This window comes from Bufo gargarizans, chromosome 7 (assembly GCF_014858855.1).
Source record: "Bufo gargarizans isolate SCDJY-AF-19 chromosome 7, ASM1485885v1, whole genome shotgun sequence".
NCBI lineage: Eukaryota > Metazoa > Chordata > Amphibia > Anura > Bufonidae > Bufo > Bufo gargarizans.
In genome coordinates, this window is record NC_058086.1 from 69513407 (window position 1) to 69533341 (window position 19935).

Genomic DNA, 19935 nt, shown 5'->3' on the forward strand with positions numbered 1-19935 from the left:
ACGACCACGTGACTGCAGCGCGGGACTCGCATCCAAACATGACTTCCTGCACGGCACCCAAACCCCATTGTCACGATCTAATTGGCTAATGCTTGGGCGCCGCGCTCTTTAATTGGCAGGAAAAAAAAATGTTAAACTGACGTATGACCGGACGTCACTTCCGGCCTAAGCAAGCTTGTCAGACCGGGAGACCTTGTGGGTTGTGACGGAGGAGGTGTGACTGGGAAGCACAGTGCAGGGAACTGGGATGGTGAAGGAGGTGTGACAGGGAGCCAGAGCTGTGGAGGGAACTTGTGACTGCAGATTCGTGTGGAGGGAATCGAGAAGGACGTGTGGCAGGTAACATGGACTGGGAAGGGGAGGTGTGAATGGCAGTGTGGGTATGACTGGCAACTTAGCTGGAGGAAGGGGGCAATGTGAGGGTGTGACTGAGATGCAGGGTGGAGGAAGCTGGCAGTGTGGAGGTGTCCCGAGGAGTCGGGCACGAGGAAGCGGCCAGTGTGGAGGTGTCCCGAGGAGTCGGGCACGAGGAAGCTGGCAGTGTGGAGGTGTCACGAGGAAGCTGGCAGTGTGGAGGTGTCACGAGGAGTCGGGCACGAGGAGTCGGGCACGAGGAAGCTGGCAGTGTGGAGGTGTCACGAGGAGTCGGGCACGAGGAAGCTGGCAGTGTGGAGGTGTCACGAGGAGTCGGGCACGAGGAAGCTGGCAGTGTGGAGGTGTCACGAGGAGTCGGGCACGAGGAAGCTGGCAGTGTGGAGGTGTCCCGAGGAGTCGGGCACGAGGAAGCTGGTAGTGTGGAGGTGTCACGAGGAGTCGGGCACGAGGAAGCTGGCAGTGTGGAGGTGTCACGAGCAGTCGATCAGTAGGCAGCTGGCAGTGTGGAGGTGTCCCGAGGAGTCGGGCATGAGGAAGCTGGCAGTGTGGAGGTGTCACGAGGAGTCGGGCACGAGGAAGCTGGCAGTGTGGAGGTGTCACGAGGAGTCGGGCACGAGGAAGCTGGCAGTGTGGAGGTGTCCCGAGGAGTCGGGCACGAGGAAGCTGGTAGTGTGCAGGTGTCACGAGGAGTCGGGCATGAGGAAGCTGGCAGTGTGGAGGTGTCACGAGCAGTCGATCAATAGGCAGCTGGCAGTGTGGAGGTGTCCCGAGGAGTCGGGCATGAGGAAGCTGGCAGTGTGGAGGTGTCACGAGGAGTCGGGCACGAGGAAGCTGGCAGTGTGGAGGTGTCATGAGGAAGCTGGCAGTGTGGAGGTGTCACGAGGAGTCGGACACGAGGAAGCTGGCAGTGTGGAGGTGTCCCGAGGAGTCGGGCACGAGGAAGCTGGCAGTGTGGAGGTGTCCCGAGGAGTCGGGCACGAGGAAGCTGGCAGTGTGGAGGTGTCCCGAGGAGTCGGGCACGAGGAAGCTGGCAGTGTGGAGGTGTCCCGAGGAGTCGGACACGAGGAAGCTGGCAGTGTGGAGGTGTCCCGAGGAGTCGGGCACGAGGAAGCTGGCAGTGTGCAGGTGTCCCGAGGAGTCGGGCACGAGGAAGCTGGCAGTGTGCAGGTGTCCCGAGGAGTCGGGCACGAGGAAGCTGGCAGTGTGCAGGTGTCCCGAGGAGTCGGGCACGAGGAAGCTGGCAGTGTGCAGGTGTCCCGAGGAGTCAGGCACGAGGAAGCTGGCAGTGTGCAGGTGTCCCGAGGAAGCTGGCAGTGTGGAGGTGTCACGAGGAGTCGGGCACGAGGAAGCTGGAAGTGTGGAGGTGTCACGAGGGGTCGGGCACGAGGAAGCTGGCAGTGTGGAGGTGTCACGAGGGGTCGGGCACGAGGAAGCTGGCAGTGTGGAGGTGTCCCGAGGAGTCAGGCCCGAGGAAGCTGGCAGTGTGGAGGTGTCCCGAGGAAGCTGGCAGTGTGGAGGTGTCCCGAGGAGTCGGGCACGAGGAAGCTGGCAGTGTGCAGGTGTCCCGAGGAAGCTGGCAGTGTGGAGGTGTCACGAGGAGTCGGGCACGAGGAAGCTGGCAGTGTGCAGGTGTCACGAGGGGTCGGGCATGAGGAAGCTGGCAGTGTGGAGGTGTCCCGAGGAAGCTGGCAGTGTGGAGGTGTCCCGAGGAGTCGGGCACGAGGAAGCTGGCAGTGTGCAGGTGTCACGAGGGGTCGGGCATGAGGAAGCTGGCAGTGTGGAGGTGTCCCGAGGAAGCTGGCAGTGTGGAGGTGTCCCGAGGAGTCGGGCACGAGGAAGCTGGCAGTGTGCAGGTGTCCCGAGGAAGCTGGCAGTGTGCAGGTGTCCCGAGGAGTCGGGCACGAGGAAGCTGGCAGTGTGGAGGTGTTGCAAGGAGTCGGGCACGAGGAAGCTGGCAGTGTGGAGGTGTCCCGAGGAGTCGGGCACGAGGAAGCTGGCAGTGTGCATGTGTCACGAGGAGTTGGGCTTGAGGAACCTGGCAGTGTGGAGGTGTTGCAAGGAGTCGGGCACGAGGAAGCTGGCAGTGTGGAGGTGTCGCAAGGAGTCGGGCACGAGGAAGCTGGCAGTGTGGAGGTGTCACGAGCAGTCGATCAGTAGGCAGCTGGCAGTGTGGAGGTGTCACGAGGAGTCGGGCATGAGGAAGCTGGCAGTGTGGAGGTGTCACGAGGAGTCGGGCATGAGGAAGCTGGCCGTTTGGAGGTGTTGCCGGGAGTCGGGCATGAGGAAGCTGGCAGTGTGGAGGTGTCACAAGGAGTCGGGCATGAGGAAGCTGGCCGTTTGGAGGTGTTGCCGGGAGTCGGGCAGTAGGAAGCTGGAAGTGTGGAGGTGTCACGAGGAGTCGGGCAGTAGGAAGCTGGCAGTGTGGAGGTGTCACGAGGAGTCGGGCAGTAGGAAGCTGGCAGTGTGCAGATGTCACAAGGAGTCAGGCAGTGTCGGAAGCTGGCAGTGTGGAGGTGTCACTGGTAGAATGAAGGAAGCTGGTAGATGGCACTGGGAGCCAGATTCAAGGGAACTAGCAGCATGGAGGTGTGACAAAAAGGGTTTGGCCAAACTGTTTTTTTGGACGAGGTTTTGAGGCAGATCGGCCAGCAGCATTGTTTTTGCCAAAGGCAGAAGTGGACTTGAAAGGACGGGCAGTGTCTACACGGCCATTAGAGGGCGATGTTGTGCTACGAGCCAGACGTCCAGCTACAGTTGCTACATTGACCTCATGCCACCACTATCATGGTGCACCACCAGGCAGCAATATAGGTTGGACATACAGATCTATACTCTTAGTGATGAGTCACACTTTTGTCTTGGACCCAGTGGTAGTCTGATATTGGTCTGGAGAGCGTGGACAAACCCACAGAGAGAACTTTGCAGAGGAATGTCACACTGATCCTTCTCCCAGGATTGTGGTGTGGGGTGGCATAATGTACGGTAGCAGGACCCCTCCAGTCTTCATTTCAGGTACACTAACAGCTCGGCATTTCGTTGATTTGGTTGTAGAACCAGTAGTTCGTCCATTTCTCTAACGTATCCTAGAAAGGCGTTTTTCAGCAGAACAGCGCCAGGCCATATGTTGCTCGTGCTACTATGAGCAGCTTGCGGGGCCTATATGGTCCACCATGGCCTGAGCGTCTCCCATCAAGCACATCTGCAACGTCATTAGTCTGGCGTTACCAGCAGCAGATCTTGATGATTTGCTTGCTCAAATGCATGGAGAGTGGCAGAACATTCCCCAGACAACCATTAATAACCTCATTAATGACATGCCACTGTGTGTACGTGCTTGTATGTCTGCACGTGGCACTCATACTCGATACTGAACAAATCGAGATGTTTTGAATATTTCAAATCCATTTTTTCATCATTTTCATATCACCAACATGTCTATCGATCCTGCGATTTCCATCGTTCTACAACTTTTCCTTCTTGCTGAGCATTCTGGCTTGGATCTGTTGAGGGCTCGGTGTCTATACCATCTGCAATTGCGATTATGCCATGTATGTTTATGGTGTGAATTTGGGAAAGACCTTTTCTATTATAGTTGATTAACCAGAGCACTTGTGAAAAAAAACCTAATGTACCTGTAGTATAAACGTAAAACACCTCAGAGCTCTTAAATTGTCATGTGCAGTTCCTTTAAGCCCTCCCCTTCAAAAATCTTCGTTCCTCCTCTCCTACCCAATTCACTAACAGGAAGTTAACACTGTCTGTGGGGTTGCACTATATTCATTGCCTCTATGAACCTGCTGGTTCTCCTTGCACTCACCTCACTGCCACATTGCTTAGATCAGAACCATGGCTGCTGTAATCGCATGACTTCTCCTGGTCTGTACCTAAAAAGCCTCTTTCAGTTAACCCAGGCATCCTCAAACTGCAGCCTTCCAGCTGTTGCAAAACTACAACTCCCAGCATGCCTGAACAGTCTACAGCTATTAGTCTACAGCAGGGCATTGTGGGAGTTGTAGTTTTACAACAGCTGGAGGGTTGCAGTTTGAGGATGCCTGGGTTAACCTGTAGAAAGAAGACACTTTGAGCAGTACGTACCCTTCTGTCACTCTGCCGATTCCACAATCCCAACCGGAGTCACAAGACCACCTGACTAGCTGTCGGCTCCTCTGTTGCACCTTCATGTTCTCCTCCTTCCTTCCTTTTCAGCTGCCTAAGGCCTCATGCACACGGCCGTGCTCCGCGGCCGAGAGCGGAGCACGGCCGTGTGCATGAGGCCTAATTTAGATGTAGCTAAACAGGAAGAAAAACTTTAGTTATAGGAGAACCTTGCATGGATTGCCTGCTTGGAAACTATTTCAAATCTAAAAATCCTGCTTCCACTGATGTCTGGTCCATGGCCAGGGGCTCATCTCCAAAACCATGAACCAGCACTGTCTGTGCATTCGCCAGGTAAAGGTATCATTCTGGACCTGACTACAGCAATTGCCATGTCCTGGGATGCAGAAGTGACATCCCTTTCCATCACCCCGACCAGAAACCTCGTAAAAGCTGTGACAACGTTGTCAGTGGGATTATCAGAAGAGGAGCATCATGTGGCCAGTTCCTGGGCCGCCAATGTATGCAGCCTCAAGACGGCAAGTGTAATCCCCTTCTAAGGGCCAGGTTCCTTCTGGCAGTAACTGGTCAGCATGATTATGGTGATGCCTAATTTATATCTTTGTTTTACTGTGTTTGCACAATAAAAATGCTTTAACCCCTTCCCAACCGCCCCACGTAAATTTATGTTGGCGGTCGGGCATTTAAAAATTATGCCTGCTCACGATTGTAGCAGGCGCCCTAGCCTCCGGGTGTCTTCTGTTTTAAACAGCAGGCACCGGGGACTATGCGGTTGACGATAACGTTGAAAAATAATTTGTCCTTAAACAGATAAGACAGCTACATAGGCAGAAAGATGGACCTAAAAAAACCTGTCCCTTAAGGCCTAAAATAGGCCAGTCTTAAAAGGGATAACAGTTACACCTCTAATTCAATAAAATGTATATATATTGCCATTGAATGTACTGTGTTTCTGCAGTGTGTACTAGTAAATATTTTATAAGCTTTTTTTCTTTTTTTTTTTTTCGTGAAGGTTGTCTACTCCAGAGAAATAGAATTCCTTAGAAGAACCTGCGAAAGACTGTAGAAGCAGCCTCCTTACAAGGCGAGAGAAGCTCTGCAGGTATTGTTCTCTTGTTATAGGAGGGACGTGTGATGTGAGAAGCAATTGACCTCATGGAACTGATTAGGCAAGGCTGTGCCTGGAAGCTGCTCCCAGACTGAACCCAATCACTGATGTGATACAGGAAAGTGTCTGATGATCTCAGAAACCACTAGCTGACTCTTGTTCTGATTTATCATTCAGCAGACTGAATTATTAATAGCTGCCGAGAGAGCCAGCTAGCAGGCAGTGACCTGTTCTGAGATATAGCCATTAGGGATGAGCGAATCGACTTCAGATGAAACATCCGAAGTCGATTCGCATAAAACTTCGTTCTGATACCGTATGGAGCAGGAGCTGTGGTGTTATCAGCACAATGGGGGATGGGTACTACATTTACAAGACACATCGTTGCACAGAATGGTTATAATAAAAGGGAACAGTTAGAGGGACAGAACTAATCAGTACTTCAAAACTACCCTTACTCTACACCTGTAATGAGTGTTTACAATGTCAGAGATAAGGAGCCTGTCAGATTAGCTAGCTGACAAGCAGAGAAAATTCAGATTCCTCTGTTAGAGCATCTCAGCTCTGTATGGAAAAAAGGGCTCCATATTTGTAGTAAAGACCAATTTAAAACTATATATATAGATATAGATATATTCTTTTAGCTCAAAATCGGTACAATGTAATAATTAAATAAAAATTTCCCCCAGAGGTGTACATAGCCTTTAAAATCCACACCATAAATTGACATGTTGCAGAATTTTAAGTGCAAAGGGTGGCATTTGCAATCTAAAACCAGGATTTTGCTGAAAATTATGCAGTAAATTTGCAACAAAGGTTTTACTACAAATTATGTTCTGTAAGGTCATGTTTGGAAGTTCTAAGTTTGCAACACTTGGAGACACTCTGGGTGGAGACCTCAGCACTACTTGTAGATTCTTATGTACAATTCCTTTGTGAAGCCATTTCCTTTAAATATACAGTAAGTGTTTTTGTACTGCGGGCCTCTCCTTCATAATTCACCAATAACAAATCATTATAATCATCTGCCCTGTTACAGATACAGTGGAGCTGCAGCCCCTGTTTCTACAAGTTTGGTAACTCACATGACACTTTCACTCTCCCTTTCTTTCTTGTTTGTGCACTCCGATGGTCACACACAGCTTTGAGAGAGAATAAGTGCTGATATTGCTGTAATCACAGGACTTCATTATGTACATACGCGCTTGGACGTTCAATTATTTGACTTCTATCTGTCCATCCTTTTTTTTTTTTTTTCTGCAGCTGACATCAGCAGGGAGAAAGTAAATGTCTTTAGTAATTCAGGACTCCTACTCAGACAAATATTGAAATCAATAGATTCTACAGCCTAGAAATGAATGAAGCAACTAGCGATGAGCGAAGTGAGCTTTACATGCTGCATCCAAAGTTGCTTCATTCAAAACTTCGGATTAATACTGTACGGGGATCAGTCTCCCTACAGTATTAGAATGTATGGGCTCCGATGAGCTGAAGTCAGTTATTCAAGAAGTTGTTGAATAACTTCGGTAAATGATTTTTAAAGTGGAGAACGAGGTACCAGTCTGAACCGAAGCAGAGTTTGGGTCCAAGTTTTGAAGTGTTTATCAATTATCGAAGTTATTCAACAAAGTTAGGCGCGACTTCGTGAATAACTAACTTCAGCTCATCGGAGCCCATACATTCTAATACTGTACAGAGACAGATCTCCGTACAGTATTAATCTGAAGTTATGAACAAAGCGACTTCAGATGTAACATCTGAAGCTCGCTTCGCTCATCTCTAGAAGCAACCAAACAATCAGAGTAAAGCAGTCATATAGATTTTTGGATAATTTATATTAGGGAGTTAAATTTCCGCTAGTGCCGTTTATGATTGAGATTAGAATATCCGTCGTACGAGGTAGCCAGGGTTATGGAAAAAGCTGAGCTACGAGTTACTGAAACCGTATAGCTTTCATTCACGTCTTATGGGAGTTACGACTTTAATATTAGTCATGACTGATTCATTTTGCATTTAGGAAGCAGATAAAAAAAATATAATTTCAAAGTAATTGTGTCCATATTGAAAGTCCTACAACTCTATGCTGTCTTCCTGATTGCCCTGCACAGCTGTCAGTGCGCAGTAAATTACCCTTTATTACTATTTCTATACAATTTACTTTGACATCATTACAATGCTGTTACCGTATGTCGTTTTTCAAGTGAAATTGTGTTTTGAGCCAATAAATGTTATACAAGTTATACAATTTCCACTTATACTTTCTGTATAAACTCTTAGATTTTAACGTCTCTACTTGCAGTAGGTCAATTTAAACTTTTTTTTATATAATTTTTTTTTTATTATTTTTTGCACCAAATCTGTCCTGTCAGATGGCAGGATCTTAGCTGGTTATACACTGCTGCTGACTACCATATTGTAGAAAAAACGAGCTGTGCACAATGTTCAAATGAAATTCACACCGCATTGTAAATAAGACCTTAACCCCCTCGGAAGTTGTGACAACAGCATCTAAGAGGACCGGACGGTGTAACCCTGTGATGAGATCATGGGAGACATTTGGTTACTATTGCAGCCGGGGGCCTTTCGAAGGCTTTCAGGCCTGCCATAGTTGCTATTAAGTTCTGCCCAGGGCTTAATGAGAACACAGAGATTTTACCATAGACTGCAATGGTAAGCCGTTGAAGCAATCTAACTATCGCAAGTTCAAGTCCCCTGTAGAAGCTAAAAATAAAGTAAAAGAAATATCTAAAAAAAATTAAGTAAAATATAAAAAAAATCAAATCGCACCCTTTCCCCGTAGCAGGCAAAGAGGATTCCGATGGGGTGTAAGGCCCCTTTCACACGAGCGAGTTTTCCGCGCGGGTGTGAAGCGTGACGTGAACGCATAGCACCCGCATTGAGTCCTGACCCATTTATTTCAATGGGTCTGTGTACATGAGCGTTTTTTTTTTTACACATCAGTTCTGCGTTGCGGAAAAAGGCAGCATGTTCTATATTCTACGTTTTTCACGCAGCCCTGGCCCCATAAAAGTGAATGGGGCTTCAGTGAAAAACGGAAGCAAGTGCAGATGCAATGCGTTTTGCAACGCGGTTGCTAAAAGATGTTGTTTGTAAACCTTCCGTTTTATTTTTATCACAAGCGTGAAAAACGCATCAAAACGCATTGCACCCACGCGGAAAAAACTGAATGCAATCGCAGACAAAACTGACTAAACTCGCTTGCAAAATGGTGCGAGTTTCACTGAACGCATCCGGAGCCAATCCGTCACGCTCGTGTGAAAGGGGCCTAATATGACTGGCCTGATCGGGTGCGGGGTGGAGTGAATCGTCATAGGCCTCTTTCACACAGGCGTCATGTTTTTGGCCCAGATAAGATGCGGGTGCGTTGCGGGAAAATGTGCGATATTTATTTTTTATTTTTTTCAGTGCGATGCAAAACATCGTAATGCGTTTTGCACGCGCGTGAGAAAAATCGCAATGTTTGGTACCTGAACCTGGACTTCTTCACAGACGTTTGGGTTAGGTGTTGTGTAGATTTTATTATTTCTCCTTATAACATGGTTATAAGGGAGAATAATAGCATTCTTAATACAGAATGCATAGTACAATAGGGCTGGAGGGGTTAAAAAAATAAAAAAAATAATCAACTCACCTTAATCCACTTGCTCGCGCAGCCTGGCTTCTCTTCTGTTTTCTTTGAGGAATAGGACCTTTGATGACGTCACCCCGCTCATCACATGATCCATCACCGGTGATGGATCATGTGACGGACCATGTGATGACCGCAGTGACGTCATCACAGGTCCTTTTCCTGTGCACAGCAAAGAAGACAGAAGAGAAGCTGGGCCATGTTATAAGGGAAAATAATAATGATCGGGTCCCCATCCCGATCGTCTCCTAGCAACAGTGCGTGAAAATCGCACTGCATCCGCACTTGCTTGCGGATGCTTGCGCTTTTCACGCAGCCCCATTCACTTCTATGGGGCCTGCGTTGCGTTGAAAACGCACAAGGAAGAGCATGCTGCGATTTTCACGCAACGCACAAGTGATGCGTGAAAATCACCGCTCATGTGAACAGCCCCATAGAAATGAATGGGTCTGGATTCAGTGCGGGTGCAATGCATTCACCTCGCATTGCACCCGCGCAGAAATCTTGCCCGTGTGAATGGGGCCATACAGCTCACCCCTTCTGCTTTGTGCCAGTGACTGACTTGAATTGTGTTGTGTGGATTTAACCCTTAAAGGGAGTCTGTCATCACAGTTTCACCTTTTTAACCCTTCTTATAGCTTTCTAGCAGCATTACAGTTGATAAAAACTTTACCTTTATAAGCAATCGTGGCAAAAATCATCTTAGTAGGATATGCAAATGAGGGCTCGCAAGTGCCCAGGGGCGGCGTCAACCTCATAGGTGCCCAGGCAGCTCTGCCTTATCATCGCTTCCCCCCCGCCCAGGCGCGGGATCTCGGCGAGAGAAGAAGTAAGAAGATGGGCGGGCAGAGGGAAAGGATGGGCGGGGGGGAAGCGACGATAAGGCAGAGCTGTCTGGGCACCTACGAGGTTGACGCCGCCCCTGGGCACTTGCGAGCCCTCATTTGCATATCCAACTAAGATGATTTTTGCCAGTTTTATAGGTCCACGATTGCTTATAAAGGTAAAGTTTTTATCAACTTTAATGCTGCTAGAAAGCTATGAGAAGAGTTAAAAAGGTGAAACTGTGATGACAAACTCCCTTTTAAAATCCTAAAGAAAAAATATAAAACACCACTGCTGGGTGAACAATAAGCGCTGTAGTATACAGCTTATGCAATAACACGACTCAATGTGACAGCTTTTTTTTTTTTTTTTCTCTCTAAGATTTGCTTTTTACAGGCTGCTCATTACCAGGCTGCGTAAAACACATTCTCGTGTCACATAAGAGACGGTGTAAAAGAAATCCTAGCTATACTGTGACAGATTGTCCTGCCTGTGGTGCTTCCTCTTCTTTGCTCAGCCAGTGACGCCGATTACGTCAGTGATCCAGCATCATCGGGCAGGTTCCACCAGTGCTCTCCGGAGGGTAAGCCTTATGTTTGCACAGAGACCCCTACCAATCGGCTGCTGGGTATCGCCTGCGACAGAAAAAAAGCCAAAAGCTCTCTCTCGGATTGTGCTTTCATTTTGTTTTGTTTTTTCGCCTCCTTGCAGCGACCAGAGGCTGATCTTCGAAGGTCTTGTGCCAGCGCCTTTAAGCGGCTTCAGTTTTTGTCGCTGTGCCATTTTTATATAATTATTATTTTTTTCCTTCGGTTTTATCTGTGTTTCGGGCATTTTGGACCAACTGCTTGTACCCATCTGTGTGCTAGAATACTTAAAAAAAAAAAAATAATAATGCATTAGATTAGGTTTTGACTGGCATTAGAAGCCAGTGAAAGGCTGTCTGGGATATATGCCAAGTGCTGGCAGAATACGAAATGACCGATTCTGTATTAATGTATTGTCAGTGGACCATTTCTGTCCAAGTCGCAGGCAGGTATTGCAGCACTGGCATCATTTGATATTGTGCTGTGTGTGTGTTTTTTTTTTTTTTTTTTTATTTTTTTTTTATTATTGAATGTGGGTTTCCTCTTTTGTAATGGTTTACATCACAGGGTGGGTGCCTACCAGACATTAACATTCAGTGGATGTGCCTGATGTAGCCATCCTTAGGCTTTGTTTGGAGACAACTCCAGTGCGTTACATAGAGCACAACAATGACATCGTGCTGTAAGCAGTTACCTTATTTTGTCGCTCTTCGTAATATATTTGCAGCCATTGTGTTTTATTAGTTATATATGTAACATTTGTGTTTGTCTCTCGTTCTAGGATCAACCTCGGTTACAGTGATGCTTACACATGTACCCAGTGTGGCAAGTATTGTTTTACTTTTCATATATATATATTTTTTATTTCACCTTAATAGTCTGTTTTTTTGTTAGTTGCCCAGCGCCAGTAAGTGTACGTACGTTTATAGCTAGCTCTACAGTATTATTGGAGTATCTCCACAATGCTGGGACTCTCATGTATCAGTTGTTATGTTGGTTTCTTTTTGGTGTTAAAGAGGTTCTCACTTCAGTAAGTGGCATTTATCATGTAGACAAAGTTAATACAAGGCACCTACTAATGTATTGTGATTGTCCATATTGCCGGCTGGATTCTGGTATCCAATAGTTATGGCCACTGCTGCAGTGCAGATAGGAGGTGACTGGGACAGGAAGGGTGCCTATGCATGCTCCCGGCCACCAGAGAGGATGGTGCTTTTCCTATAGTGTGCGAGCACGGCCACCACTGCTGGATTTTAGCGTGGTCATAACGCCTGCATATGAGCAGTGTATAATGTGATAGAAAAATGAATCCAGCCAACAAAGGAAGCAATATGAATTACTGTCTCCTGTTTACAATGAGCTGGAGACAGACAAGCCGTAGTAACAGTCTTTTAAGGGAGCAGTGGAAAGGGACAGGGGACATTCATGAAAGTTGTTATTATAAGGTAATTACAGATCTTTTGACAATCATTGACTGACTAATTCAGGTATTCGTGCCTAGCTCTAATAAACTAGCAAATAAAAATAAAAAAATGACATTTACACTTTAACTTTAGATGTTGAATATAAGTGGAAATTGCTACAAGTTAAGCAAAAATTTGCAAAGCTACTGAAGATTTAAATGGATATTCCCATCTGTACGCAATAAGCAATAAATGTCTGATTGTCTTTTGCTAGCTGTGGCCGCCTCTATATTTAGGGCTCATGTACACAAATGTATTTTCTTTCCATGTCCCTTCCGTTTTGTTTCTTTGTTCCATTCATTCCAACGGGTCCGCCAAAAAAAAAAACTGAAGTTATTCCGTGTGCATTACGTTTCCATATGTCCGTATTTCCGTTTCACAAAAAAATTTAACTTGTCCTATTATTGTCCACAAAGATATTACTATTTTATTAGGGGCCAGCTGTTCCCCTCCGCAAAATACAGAATGCACATGGTCTGAGTTGCTGGCCAACTTGCTTGGCAATTTGGAGGTCACGGTGCCTTGTATGTCTAAGTTTTAAATATGTATCCAGCTGTTCCGTCTTCCTTATGTGTGAGTGGGGTATAAGGTGACAGGCAGCTAAACTCCCTCCTAGCACCTCATTGTCTCCGGAGAATGTGCTTATTATAGTGAATGAGCGTGTGGCAGTATGCTATAACACATTACAGTACAAATTTATGCCCAAAAAACTGACATGTGCACGAAATGCAGGTTACATACAGCATGGCATATCCTATAAATGTGCATGAAAACTAACAGCCTGAAACATACCAGCAATGCCACTCTTAGTCTGGTGAGGATGATTGCAGATGTGCTGCTTGTGCTTCACTAGTTCTTGGAAAAGATGGCTGCTATGAGCCAAGTTAATGATGTCACCAGGGTCATGGGTAATAAGATATAGTGGCTCACATGGGACATACAGAAATAAATACTGGTTAGCTAAAAACTATTTGCACAAACGGCCACCAGCTGGAGATGCTAGTACTGTAAATTTACACTTAGCTGCTGCGGAAGGCATGACACCAACCAAACCCATGATGCACTTCTTTCTCTCACGGCTCCAGCACTGCCCCTGACAATGCCCAGCAGGTTTATAGCTCCTCCCACCCAGTTTAGTTACATAGACACTCCCCTATCACTGCCCCACCCACGGACATAACATCACAGGAAGTAAGAGCTGCATGGACATGATCATGTGACCACAGCCCAGACTAGGAGATGGGAAGAATAAAGGTAAAATAAATGCATTACAAAATGACAGTTACCTTCGTAAATTATTATTTCAAATGATGAAACTGGAAAACCCCTTTGCCTTCTACCTAATGGTGTGTTTTTATATATTTATTTTTTGGCCTTCCTCTGGATCATTAGGCTGAGCTGGATGGACGTATGTCTTTTTATTTTATTTTTTGCCTCCTAAAAACTGTGTTAATGTGTTTATCAAATATCTTGTAAAATAAGGAACAATCCTCATCATACCAATCTCCATGTGAACCTCCTGCCAGCAATATCATGTCAATTCAACATGTGCCAATCACTGGTCATATTGGTAACTTCAGTGGGGTCGACTCGCCACATCCTGACTGGCACTTGGTGAACTGAGATTGGTGGGGAACGAGACAAGTGTAACACGAGAGCAGCGCGGGATTGGTAAGGTCAGTGTTACCTTTTTTAAAAAAATTATTTTATATCAGGCATCCTCAAACTGCGTCCCTCCAGCTGTTGCAAAACTACAACTCCCAGCATGCCCGAACAGCCTACAGGAATCAGCAGGGCATTGTGGGAGTTGTAGTTTTACAGCAGCTGGAGGGCCGCAGTTTGAGGATGCCTGTTTTATGATTATTAGCTGTTTGTAACCATTTTATGGGGTTAGCCTACCCATTTAGTGCTGATTTTACTGTTTATACCCTGACCTGTCCTTTAATTCTTACATTCAGTAGTCCCTATAGGTAATAGCAGGACTCTCCGCAGCCGCAGAAGTTCTATGGAAGCGATGATTGTGAAGACTGCTGCACTGTGAGATGAGGTAGTAGGTTGTTTAGTTTTAGGGTCACACCCACCAATGGGAGATAACTATACAATCTACTGTCTTTCCCAAAGTGGCAGAACTACGACTACATTGCTGCTGACCACCTTCCTCACGTCGTCATCCTTTATGTAAAAATAAAGTGTTCATTGCTATTCAATTGCTTAATGGCTCTCAGTGCTCTCACCCCACACGTTGCTCTATCAGGGTGAGGTAGTAGATTGTATAGTTGTAAGGTTGTGATTTTGACCTTGTTTAGGAGATAACTATACAATCTACTTCCTTCCTTGAGGAGCAGTCTTGCATCCAGATGAAGCTGGAGCTGCTGGAAGAGTGCGCTGCTGCCTCTGTTTTATGAATCTGCTGTCATCTTGCGCCCTCTGCTGCACAGTCATGGTAATGGTTTTTAATGCACCATAGAAAAAGTACATTGGACTCCTGTTACTAAAATGCACCTTCAACTTTTATTATCTTATTGAAGTGTTAGGGGATGTTGATGTAACTTTTTATGTATGATTTCGCCATGTCTATTTTTCAGCTTTAGCAGCATCCTGGCCTGGAGCGCAATGGACTTCTAGGAAGAGGTAGTAGGTTGCATAGTTTTAGGGCAGGGATTTTGCCCAGGAGGAGACAACTATACAACCCGCTGCCTTTCTTAGGGTTTAGTAAGGCGTCAGGATATGCGTTTCATCTATGTGGTGGTGTATTAGGTATATGTAGTAATCAATTCTGAGTTGGTTTACTATTGTTAACATATCTGTAGTGTCCTATAGGAAATCGTGTGTAAATATTCTAGAATAAAAGGAACCTGATGTAAATTAGATCTGTTTTCTGTGATTTATGCAGAGTTAACATTAAAAATAAAAACTTTTACCTTGTGTGGTAAACTTGATGGAATCCATAAATTCCAGTTTCTTTCTAGCATTCGCCGAGGACTGAGCAGATGAGCGGAGGTTTCTGAGCTCTGTACTGGAGAAAACGACACTAACAATATATTATGAAATGACTTCAAGGACCTCTTTAATCAAGTCAGCATTTAAAGGGGTATTCCCATCTAAGACAATGGGGGCGTATAGTTAGGATATAGGTGGGATCTGCACCGAGGACAGAGCGGGGAAGATGGTGGCCAGAGGACCCTGGCTCTCCCTATAGTACTGAATGGGAGTGCACCGTGCATGCGCTCCCATTTATTTCTATGGGGCTGACGGAAGTAGCCAAGCCAGCTGGCGCGGCTATTTTCGGCGGCCCCTTAGAAATGAATGCAGGATGGCTGTGCATGCGCAGTGTGCCTTCCACAACTTTCGGGGATCTGTTCCCCGTTTTCTCCCACTGCTGCGACCCTCACCTATCAGACTAATGTTGTTCATAAAATCTAGCTTTTGGAAGCACTTTAAAAGTCTCTTAGAGTGTTTTTCTGGGATTTTCATATTGATGGCCTTAGGATAGGTCATCAATATCAGATTGGCTGGGGTCTGACTCCCAGCTGTGAGCGGAGGTCCAGTGAGTGCTGCAGCCTACCGAGCGCAGTGCCATCCATTGGATGATAGGTGCTTGGTATCACAGCTCAGTCCAATTCGCTTGAATGGGACTGAGCTGCGCCTAGGCCATATTACCGATGAACGTGATGTCACTGGCCTAGAATGAGCAGTGCCGTGGCCTCTTCAAACAGCTGATCGGCGGGAGTGCTGGGAGTCGGACCCCCGCCAATCTCATATTGATGACCTGTCATGAAGATAGGCCATCAATGTAAATGTCCCAGAAAACCTAATTTTGCGTCTGATAATCCAGAAACATTTCAGCACAGGTTTGTATCGAATGTGGAATTCCAGAAGGCTTGGCAGAGAAAACCAAGTGAGAAATGTCTCTTGTTGGAATAGGGGATAGTCTCACATTTTGTCTTTCTTTCAGTGGGTTACAATAATGCACAACATTTAGTAATTATCGGGCGTCATTGCTGCCTAATTACTAGTAGGACTTTTGTTGTAAATGTTCTGAAATCAAACATTGTATAGCGGCCACAAGAGAGGCGGGCATGGCTATAACCTGGTCACTGGGCACAAACCAAAACCGCTTTTCTCAAGTCTTTCACAGCTACTGAAGCATTGCAACATGGGGGGATAAGACAGAGTTTTCTTACGCTGTTTGGGGAGTGCTGCCGCTCCCTTTGCATAGAGGCAATGGTAAGAAAATAATCCTTTTGGGTGCCTTCACACGCAGCAGATTTTGTTGCAGAAAATTTTCTGAAAATCAGTTTCATTCATTCGAATGGGGTTGTTATGGTGGAAAGCGTATGAATTGCTGCAAGCTCAGTTGAGATGAACAGAGCGGATTTTTCAGTCACAGAAAATGTTCTGCAACATAATCTGCTGCCTGTGAAGGCACCCAACGTATCCCTTACATGCAGAAGAGGGGAATCTGATTGTTGGAGACGAATGGAGCGGTGATTGAGCACACTCTTTACTACTCCATTTGTCCCTGTGGGACTGCCGAAGAGAAGGTAGGTGGTAAGTGTAAAATGTATTCCAACCAGTTTGAGTCATTTCAAAAGAGAGGAAAAGGGTAAAATAAAAGCCTTAAGCTTGTTCACACGACCATTGCCGTATTGTGGCCCGCATACGGATGGTCCGCAATACACGGGGCACCGACTGTGTGCATTCCGCATCACAGATGAGGACCCATTCACTTGAATGGGTCCGGAGATACGGAACAGAAGCAATACAGAGTGCTTCCATGGGTTCCGTTACGTGCCTCCGCACCGCAAAGAGATAGAACTTGCTCTATCTTTTCGCGGAACAGATGGATCGCGGACACCATTCAAGTGAATGGGGTCGTGATCTGCATGTGGCAGCCCCACGGCCAGGGCCCGTGCATTGTGGACCGCAAATTGCATGGGCAGGGAGGGGCAACGGTCGTGTGAACAAGCCCTTATATTCATCCCTTTTTCTGTGGCGCTAGTCCAGTATTCTTGATGCCGTTTATGAACAGCGGTGGTGATGTGCCGGGATATGGCATGTGATTACTGCAGCCAAATACTATCCTCAGCGGTCTACCATATCCAGATATGTCCCCGGAAAGAGTATCGGAACAGCACCACAAAGATAAGGGCGACTTTTAATATGTTTAAAAAAATATATATATTTTAAAGGTAATGTGTGTCATGACCTATTTTACCCCTTCAGGACCCTGCTATTTTTCACCTTAAGGACCAGGCAATATTTTGCAAATCTGACACGTGTCACTTTATGTCAGGGGTGCACAACCTTTTTTGGTCTGAGGGACCTATTGTCACATTGCTCTATTTCAAGGGGCCGCAATGTACACAGGCCGATGTAAAGTGACTGGGGAGGAATGATCGCTATCAGTCATTCCTCCTCCATTTAGTTACATTGACTATCAGTAGCACATCCCTGATCACACAGAGAGATGTGCGGCACGATTATACCGCCAGTTATCATGAGTGAGTGTCCCTATGAAGACGTGTTTCCAGTAATTGACCTGAATTTCTTGCTGCTGGCCCTGGAAAAATACTAACAGTGGCCCCGTTTTGTAGTTGGATACAAATTGAAGGAAGTCTGGGCCAGCAATACCATATTGTGGCACATCATACCGCCCCACAGTTCATCACACAATACTGCCCCCATGAGCACAAAATACATCCCCAAAATCTCGCTGGCTGGCCGTGTGGAGGGCCCAGACGGCCCCCTGGGAAATTTCCCTGTGAGATCTATGGCTAATCCACCCTGGCTTAAAGGGATTTCCCAGTAAAAATTATTTTTAACAAGTTCTTGCAGCATGGACCCTGAAACCGAAGAGTTATACTTACCTGCTCCCGGCGCTGATTAGACCTGTCAGTGCATGGCCATGGTCACATGTACCTCTGCAGCCAATCACTGGCTTCAGCGGTGATGTGGCCACAAGCAGCGTGTCACTGCTGCAGCCAGGTACTGACTGGAGCGGTGTATGTGACCATGGTCATGCATGGAGAGGTGTAAAAGTGCAGGAACCGGAAGATGGAGGTAGCGGGGGCAGGGCGGCATAAAGCAGGTAAGTATGCATCTTCTGGTTCAGGAGCCACGCTGCAGGAACTTGTTCATAAATCAGGGATTTCCCTCACTGCAGAGGCTGTGCTCCCTGGTTATTACCGCCTCCTGCCAGTTACAGGCGCCCTGCAATAACCAGTAAGCACTTTCTCTTACTAGTGGGAAAGTGGTTATTGGTTAAACCTTTAATAACCAGGCCTGAAAAGACACTTTTTTGTGTGTTTTTGTGCACCTGGTGGTTTGAACAGTTTCACATGAATGGGGCGATAATGGCAGCGGTTTTGGTTGCTGTGGGTGTTTTATCTTTTGTGTATTTTAATATTTTTAACTTAATTTTTTATATATTTCTGCTACAAATAATATCCCCCAAGAGGTCCTAAAAAGACCTTTGGGGGACACTGACACTTTTTGTGAATTTTTCACTCTTTCCTTTTTATTTATTACTTTTATTTGTATTTTAATAATATTTTATTGTATTCTTTTTTTTTTATAATTGGTTTATTACTTATTATTTAAATATATTTTTGCCACATAATATTTCCCTCAAGAGGTCATAAAAAGACTCTTGGGGGACAATGAACACTCTACTATTTTGCACTTTTTTTCTATTTTTTTTTAAATATATTTTTGCCACATAATGACAAGGGATCATAAAAAGACTGTTAGGGGGCAGTGAACACTCTTTTCCTTTAATTTTTTTCCATTTATTTATTTTTTATAATTTTAATTTTTTTTTGCCACATCATATTTTATATCTTTTTTATTTTATTTGTGATTTATTATATTTTTTTAAACAATTTTTTTAACTTATTAAATATATTTTTTCCACATAATTTGTCCCCAAGAGGTCACTGAAAGACCTTTGGGGACACAGACTTTTTTTTTTGCACTATTTCCACTGTAACTGGGGCGTCCAAAGGAGCCCCAGTTACAGGGGAAACCAGCCTGCGGTGGGGGCATTGTACACAAGCAGAGCTGAGCAGGACTCCTAACTCTGCAGCTCTGCGCTCCTCTGTCACCAAGCCGGGTCCGCCCTACATAGCGCTCACCTGTGTGAGAAGAAGGCAGAAGCGCTGATAACTGCTTCTGCCTTCTCAGCTCCCCCGTTGTCACTGACAGCCGACGACCCAGCCTGCTCCTGTTACAGGGCAGGGGCAGGAGCTGTAATGATTTCTCGCGCGGCGCTGCGAACAGAAACACAGCTGATTTTACGATCAGCTGTGTTTCTGTCCGGGGGGGGGGGGGGGGGCGCAAATCTTGGCTCTGGGGGCCGCAGGTTGTGCACCCCTGCTTTATGTGGTGATAACTTTAAAACGCTTTTACTTATCCAGGTCATTCTGAGATTGTTTTCTCGTCACATATTGTACTTCATAACAGTGGTAAAATTGAGTCAAAAACATTTATTTTTATTTATTAAAAAAAGTAAACATTTACCAAAAATTTAGAAAAATAAAATTAGCAAATTTCAATTTCTCAACTTTTTTAATAGATAGTAATACCTCCAAAAATAGTTATTACTTTACATTCCCCATATGTCTACTTCATGTTTGGATCATTTTGTGAATGCCATTTTATTTTTGGGGGACGTTAGGAGGCTTAGAACTTTAGAAGCAAATCTTTTTAAGGACCAGTTCAGGTCTGAAGTCACTTTGTGAGGCTTACATGATAGAAACCACCCAAAAATGCAAATTCCAAACAGATTTTACAAACTTTGTTAATCCTTTA

At 45.8% G+C, this 19935-nt stretch overlaps 1 long non-coding RNA gene across 1 annotated transcript; it reads left to right on the plus strand.

Moving 5' to 3' along the window:
• Window positions 1–203: 203 nt before the first annotated feature.
• Window positions 204–12250, plus strand: LOC122943829. Its single transcript, XR_006390897.1, has 4 exons — window positions 204–339; window positions 5504–5593; window positions 10455–10656; window positions 11442–12250. It is a non-coding gene; the product is annotated as an uncharacterized LOC122943829 (long non-coding RNA).
• Window positions 12251–19935: the final 7685 nt, after the last annotated feature.